The sequence below is a fragment of the Psammomys obesus genome, unplaced genomic scaffold, assembly GCF_907164565.1.
Source record: "Psammomys obesus unplaced genomic scaffold, mPsaObe1.curated_primary_1811, whole genome shotgun sequence".
Classification (NCBI taxonomy): domain Eukaryota; kingdom Metazoa; phylum Chordata; class Mammalia; order Rodentia; family Muridae; genus Psammomys; species Psammomys obesus.
The window spans coordinates 10,206,961-10,215,216 of record NW_026596100.1 but is presented as its reverse complement, the minus strand read 5'-3'; the positions used below and the strand labels follow the sequence as shown (position 1 = coordinate 10,215,216).

General features: G+C 40.1%; 1 pseudogene; it reads right to left on the bottom strand.

Moving 5' to 3' along the window:
* Positions 1-264: 264 nt before the first annotated feature.
* Positions 265-2,290, bottom strand: LOC129692160 (DNA replication licensing factor MCM4-like; annotated as a pseudogene).
* Positions 2,291-8,256: the final 5,966 nt, after the last annotated feature.

The following is an 8,256-nucleotide window of genomic DNA, read 5'->3' as shown; positions in this document are numbered from 1 at the left end:
GAGGGAGGGAAGATGAGATTGGGAGGAAATGAGGGTGGGGGTTACAACTTGGATACAAAGTGAATAAACTGTAATTAATATAAAAATACAAAATATTTAATAAAAAAGAAAATAATCTCAACAGTATATGTTGATAACTTAAAATGTAAAAAAATATATTTACTAACAAAATAAAATCTAGGATGGAAACTTTTTTATTTAGTGGAATACTGCCTTTCTGGTTCTATTTCCATCAGCAACAGTGACTGACTCTAGACCAAGGGCTCAGAGCAAACAGACATTTTTTCCAGTCACTTGTTAGGAAGTTATCTTCAGCCAAAGTATGCAGGGCTTCTTCAAACATATCTTTGGTAATTGCTGTATCAGATTGTCCCCGAATATCCTCAAAAAGTTGTTGATATTTTAAAGCTGGTGTTTTACCCTAAGACAAAATAAGTTTTCTCAACGCTACTGTTAATTCTTCTTTTCCTTTACGAGAAATTGCACTCTTTCCTGCAGTAAGAATAGATATACCCACAAAGCCAGTACGAGGGTTAGTTGCAGACTACTTCAGAGCCTCTTGGTGAAGGCGTTTTGCCTCTTCTACATCAATTGCTTCAACTTTATCAGAAAATCCTACTTTAGCATGGGCATCTGCTAATGGAATTAACTACTGTAGCTGTCCAGGGTAAGCAGAAGCCATTCCCCAGCTATCCGGATCTTCCTGTTTACATAAACCTCAATGAGAGCTGGCTGGCCTCCTCACTCAGCCAAGGCATGATGGTACTATATCGACATGATTGTAGTCCTGCAGCATAGCTATGTCCAGGAACTCCTCCTCCACTTGCTCCTCACTTTTGTAATACAAAGAAACTAGGTGATGAGCCAGACGCCTCATCCTGAGGGTCAAGCATGAGGAAAATAAGGTCAAACCTTGACAACAATGTGTGTGGCAGATGGATATTTTCAATGGTTGTTTTTTTGTTAGGATTTCACTGAGAATCGATAGTATTTGCTGCTGCCAGGACTGCGGTACACGCATTGAGCTGACAGCTGATCTCAGCTTTGCAATGGGTAGAATATGTCGTTCCATGACCTCATGCAGTACAGACCTTGTACTTTCATTCATTTTGTCAATTTCATCAATGCAACACATGCCATTGTCACTTAGGACAAGGGCACCTGTCTGTAGGACTAGCTGCCTGGTCTCAGGGTTTATCATCACATAGGCTGGAGCCCACACAGCACTGGAGCTCTTTCCAGAATTGTACTGGCCCCCTGGGGACCAGTTGTATACACACTGTAGCAGCTGGGACTTGCTAGTGCCAGGGTCACCACATAGAAAGACACTGATCTAAGCATGAAATTTTCCCCCTCCAGTGTTACTGAAATCCTTCCTTGTTCCACAAAAGAGCTGAATCAAAATTCCCTTCTTTATATCTTCATGTTCGTAAATGCTGGGAGCCAAGGCTGAAACAAGCGGCTCATAAATGCCTGGCTTTCTGGAAAGTTCCTTAAGCAATTTCACACGTTTCTCTGAAAAAAGCTTCTGTTCTGCTTCTTCATTAAGGAGATGCAGGTGTTTTGCATCTGTTTTCCGATAATGAATGACATCAATGTGGGTTTTATAGACAGACTTCGAGTTGCTCACTCTTGGATTGATTCGAATAGGTACTGCTTGATGTATGCCTGTGACATTCACTCTGTCCAAATCGTTGCATGTAAAAAGGTTGAGTAATCTCTATGCCAACATCTTCTTCTTCCTGGCCAGGGGTTTGGTAAAACATTGAAGAAATCTTTGAAAATGTTCTTAGCAAGTTGCTACATTCACATCTGTTCCCCAAATCACAACTTTTTGTCCCAGAGACTGTTCACTTGCTTCTGTGTCTTCTGCCGCTGCTCCATCAGAATGCAGATCCACGCAAACCCTTTCGTGCCGAGCCCAGGACTGGCCTCTGCCTCACTGGGGTACCTCACCCTATTTCTAGGGCCTCCTTCCACCCAAGAGCTGGGAGTGCCATATGTCAATGAACTAACATCAAAGTCCAAAGGAATGGCTGAAAAATGCATCTGAGGAGGGTGGAAAACAAGGCATTCTTTGCAGTTGGGCTCTATATGTACCCATCCTAGTGAGGTGGGCATTGGTGGCAGCTCTCTGGTGAAAGAAACTTAGCCCCTACGTCTCCAATAGGGAGACTACCTGCTTTCCTCACTTCGAAGTGTCTACTTGGGGTGACCCGTGCACACTGGCTGATGCGTTGGCTAGGGGTGGACTCCTGGGATGACATGGTGCTGTGGATCCTGCAGGACAAGGGCAACGTGGCTCTGAGTCTTCCCAACACACCACTCTATGTCCCACAACCTACTTTTTTTTTACTTTGTTTTTATTTATATTTTATTAGTTAACATTTTATTAACTCTTTATCCCAGTTGTATCCTGCTCCCTCATTCCCTCCCAATCCCACCCTCCTTCCCTCATTTCCTCCCTGGCTCTTTCCAAGTCCACTGATTGGAGAGGACCTCCTTCCCTCTCATTTGGCCCTGTTTTATCAGGTATCATCAGGACTGGCTGCAAGTCCTCCTCTGTCGCCTAGCAGGACTGTTCCTCCCTTGGGGAGTGGGGAGTTCAAAGAGCCTGCCATTGAGTTCCTGTCAGAAATAGTCCTTGTTCCCCTTACTATGGGAAATCAATTGGTTACTTAGCTACCACAGGCTACATCTGAGCAAAGGTTCTAGGTTATATCCATACATGGTCCTTGGTGAAGTGTCAGTCTCAGAAAAGACCCCTGTGCCCAGATATATTTGGTCCTTTTGGAGCTCCTATCCTTTACACATCATACTAACCCCCCTTCTTTCATATGAATCCCTGCACTCTGCTGAAGGTTTGGTTAAGAGTATTAGTATCTGCTTTGATACACTGCTAGGTGGGTCTTTCAGAGGCCTTGTGTGGTAGGCTCCTGTCCTCTTACTTGTTTTCTCCTATGTCCAATGCACATCCCATTTGTCTTTCTAAGTGAGGATTGATCATCTTACTCTGGGTCCTCTATCTTGTTTATCTTCTTACTCAGAAACAACCTACTTTTTAAAGTGAGTAAAAGTTTTTCCAAAGAAGATATAACAGTGAACAGCTGGCATTTTTTTTTTAACTTTCAGTATGCAAATTAAAATTGCAATGAATTATCACCTCCCAACTCTTAGGAATGCTATTAAATAAATGATTGAGACATTTTGACCAAGATGTGAAAAGTGCCTCTGAACATGGTCAGTGGAAAAGACACAGTCATTTGGAAAGCAATATGAATGGGTCTGATACCATTTAAATAGAAGGAATTCTTGTTTGGGGTAATACGTCTAAAGGAAATAATCATTTTTCTAAAGCTACTTACAGTCCCATTCACTTCAATATTATTCATAATAGCCAAGATATGGACATTTTTAATGACCATTAATTTATAAAGTAGTAAAAACTGTGATACATGTACACATACAAATACCTAATACGATTGTTTGTCAGGTAAATGGATGAGCTCTTATCATTTACAAAAGTATAGATGAGTCCAGAACAGGGGTTCACAACCTTCCTAATGCTATAACACTTCAAAATAGTTCCTCATGTTGTGTTAACCCCAAGTCATAAAATTATTTTTGTTGTTACTTGGTAAATGTAATTTTGCTTCTGTTATAATTTGTAATATAAATATCTTAATTTTCAAATTGTCTTAGACAACCTCTGTGAAAGGGTCATCCAACCACCAAAGGGTTGTTGAGAATCAATGGTCTAGAAAATCTTATATTAAACTGGATAAGGGAGACATGGAAGGACATGAATATTTTAAAAATCAGTGAGGAGCTGATCAGATGGCTGAAAAGTTAAAGGCACTTCCTATCAATATGATTACCTGAGTATAATCCTTGGGACTCACATAGAGAAAGGACAGAACACAATCTCAAAAGTTGTCTTCTGACCTCCATATTTGTCCTGTGGAATACCCATATGAAAATCGATTGATCAATGTTAATTTTTTATTTTAAGTCAGAATAATGGAAGGAGTAAATTGTTGTTTATCAGAGGCTTGGTGAGAAAATGAGATGCTGGCCAAAAAGCACAAGCCCCAGGATGGCAGGATGAAGGTGGTCTAGAGAACAGAAGTATTGCATGGGGACTATTGTTTTTTTATTATTTTTATTTTTTATATTAATTACAGTTTATTCACTTTGTATCCCAGCTGTAGCACTCTTCCTCACTCCCTTCCAGTCCTACCCTCCCTTCCTCATGTCCCTCCATCCCCCTTCCCAAGTCCACTGATAGGGGAGGTCCTCCTCTTCCTTCTGACCCTAGCCTATCAGGTCTCATCAACACTGGTTGCAATGTCTTTTTACGGCCAGGCACTATTGTTAATAGTAATTCACTGTAAAGTGAAATGTTATAAGAAAGTAGATCTAATATTTTCTTATTATCTACCTACATACACAAAGTTAAAACTGTAAGATGATTTATCAGTTGGTTTGGAACTGATAATTACTTAACTGAGTACTTGACAAGCATGTACAATCTGGAACCTAGGGCTGAGTATAGTCAAAGACAATTATGAATGTTGCCTGACATAAAAGTACCAACTTAAGGCATTATGAGATGCTGGTTGTGTGTTATTGTGTGTGACAGAAACTTTTTGCTACTTGATTGTTTAATTATTGGGCGTTTGCTGATGATAATGCTGTATCACAGTGTCAGAGGGGTGGGTGTACTCCTATGTTTATAAAAATACCATATCTAGCATCTTAAACATGTACAATGTATTTGTCAATTTTGTCTTCATAAAACTAGAAAATTATTGAATGCTCTGGTCACAGGTAACATTAATTTCCTTCCAAAATATTGGGAGAGAAAATAAGGGGTCTCCTTCAAATCAGTTGGAGAAAATGTAAGAAAGGAGTTAAGATATGAGACTAGAAAAATACCAAACATTTTCTGTGTTAAAATGAAGAGAGGTCATTCTCCTTTTGAAGTATGACTGTTACCAAAATATATTTCGTAGTATGGGATTGTTTCTTTTTTCCTTTTTATTCATATCTAAATTACAAGACCATGTAAAAAAGAAACAGGAATGTGGGTAACTGGATTTTCCAAAAAATTATATATCATCTTTTTATTTTTAGAAGTTTTATTTAGAATTACCAGTTTATTTGTCAAACTTTTTACAGACCCTATGACTATATGCTCTGCCCAAATACACATATAGATAGATGCTAATTTGCTAATGAAGAGAAAAGAGAATATTGAACTATTTAGATATTAAGTATTAAAAAAGTCTACTCAGTTCAGAATGGAAAAAAAAACCCACTATTTTGACATTATGACAATTTTTAAATAGTTTTTTTTAAATTTTATTTTATTTTGTTAATGACACTTTATTCACTTTGTATCTCCCCATAAGCCCCTCCGTCCTCCCCGCCCGGTCCCACCCTCCCTCCCTCTTCTTCACGCATGCCCCTCCCCAAGTCCACTGATAGGGGAGGTTCTCCTCTTTCCTTCTGATCTTAATCTATCAGATCATATCAGCATATCAGGAGTGGATACATTATCATCTTCTGTGGCCTGGTAAGGCTGCTCCCCCCTCAGGGGGAGGTGATCAAAGAGCAGGCCAATCAGATTATGTCAGAGGCAGTCCCTCTTCCCATTACTATGTAACCCACTTGGACACTAAACTTCCATGGGCTACATCTGTGCAGGTTATCTCCATGCCTGATACTTGGTTGGAGTATGAGTCTCTGGGAAGACCCCTGTGTTCAAATTTCTGGTTCTGTTGTTCTCCTTGTAGGGTTCTTGTCCTCTCCAGATCTTATTATTCCCTACTTCTTTCATAAGATTCCATGCACTCTACCCAACAGTTGGCCATAAGTCTCATCATCTGCTTGATAGTCTGCAGGGCAGAGCCATTCAGAGGCCCTCTGTGGCAGATTCCTAGGTTGTTTCCTGTTTTTTCTTCTTCTCATGTCCATCCTCTTTGTCTTTCAGGATGGGGATTGAGTGTCTTAGGGTCCTCTCTCTTGATTAGATTTTTAGATGTACAGATTTTAGTAGGTTTATCCTATGTTATATGTGTATATGAGTGAGTATATACTGTGTGTGTCTTTCTGCTTATGGGAAAGCTCACTCAGGATAATCCTTTCCAAGTCCCACCATTTACCTGCAAATTTCATGATTCCCTTATTTTTCATTGCAGAGTAATACTCCATTGTGTAGATGTACCACAATTTCTGCATCCATTCTTCATTTGAGGGGCATCTGGGTTGTTTCCAGCTTCTGGCTATTACAAATAAAGCTGCAACAAACATGGTTGAGCAAATATCCTTATTGTGTGCTTGAGCCTCTTTTGGATATATGCCTAAGAATGGTATGACTGGATCTTTAGAAAGCACTATTCCTAGTTTTCTGAGAAAGTGCCAGATTGCTTTCCAGAGTGGTTGTACAAGTTTACATTCCCATCAGCAGTGGAGGAGGGTTCGCCTTTCTCCACAACCTCTCCAGTATGTGTTGTCACTTGAGTTTTTCACCTTGGCCATTCTGATGGGTGTAAGTTGAAATCTCAGGGTTGTCTTGATTTGCATTTCCCTAATAGCTAATGACATTGAGCATTTCTTTTTTTTTCTTTTTTTTATTGTTTATTATTATTGGTTACATTTTATTAACTCTATCCCAGTTGTATTCCACTCCCTTAATTGCTCCCAATCCCACCCTCAGTCCCTCAGCTTCTCCCTTTCCAAGTCCACAGATTGGGGAGGACCTCCTCCCCTTTCGTCTGGCCCTGTTTTATCAGGTATCTTCAGGGATGGCTGCAAAGTCCTCTGCTGTGGCCTAGCAGAACTGCTCCTCCCTTGGGGGGGTGGGGAGGTCAAAGAGCCTGCCATTGAGTTCTTGTCAGAGATAGTCCCTGTTCCTCTTACTTTGGGAAACCAATTGGTTATTGAGCTACCACGAGCTTCGTCCAAGTAAAGGTTCTAGGTTATATCCATACATGGTCCTTGGTTGGAGAAACAGTTTCAGAAAAAAAACCCTGTGGCCAGATATATTTGGTCCTTCTGGGGCTCCTATTCTTTCCCTGTCATACTAACTCCCCTTTTGCCCATGGTTTGGTTATGAGTCTTACTATCTGTTTTGAAACACTGCTTGGTAGGGTCTTTCAGATGCCTTCTGCGGTAGACTCCTGTCATGCGTCCTATGTACATCTCATTTGTCTTTCTAAGTGAGGATTGATGATCTTACCTCATGTCTGCTTTCTTGTTTATCTTCTTTAGGTGTATAAACTTCATTATGTTTATCATATCTTGTAGGGACAGAGGGCTAATATCCAGTATATATAAAGAACTAAAGGAGCTGAAAAGCAACAAACCAAGTAATCCAATAAAAATATGGGGAACAGAGCTAAGCAGAGAATTCTCGAGAGAGGAATATCGAATGGCAGAGAAATACTTAAAGAAATGCTCAACCTCATTAGCCATCAGGGAGATGCAAATCAAAATGACCTGAGATTTCACCTTACACCCATCAGAATGGCCAAGATGAAAAACTCAAGTGACAACACATGCTGGAGAGGTTGTGAAGAAAGGAGAACCCTCCTCCATTGCTGGTGGGAATGTAAACTGGTACAACCACTTTGGAAGTCAATCTGGCGCTTACTCAGACAATTAGGAATGGTGCTTCCTCAAGACCCAGCTATACCACTGCTAGGTATATACCCAAAATTTGCTCAAGTACACAACAAGGACATTTGCTCAACCATGTTTGTAGCAGCTTTATTCGTAATAGCCAGAAGCTAGAAACAACCCAGATGTCCATCAACGGAGGAATGGATACAGAAACTGTGGTAATTTTACACAATGGAATACTACTCAGCAATCAAAAATGATGAAATCATGAAATTTGCAGGCAAATGGTGGGATCTAGAAAAGATCATGTGCTTGTATCCCTGACCTCTCCAATACTTTAATCATGAATGGATGTTGGATTTTGTCAAATGCTTTTTCAGCATCTAGGGAGATTATCATGTTTGTTTTTTTTTCTTTCTTTCAGTTTGTTAATATGGTGGATAACATTGATGGATTTCTGTATATTGAATCACCCCTGCATACCTGGGATGAAGCCTACTTGGTCATAGTGGGTGATATCTTTGATGTGATCTTGCATTCAGTTTGCAAGTATTTTGTTGAGTATTTCTACATTAATGTTCATAAGGGAGATTGGCCTGAAAGTCTCTTTCTTTGTTGGGTCTTTGTGAG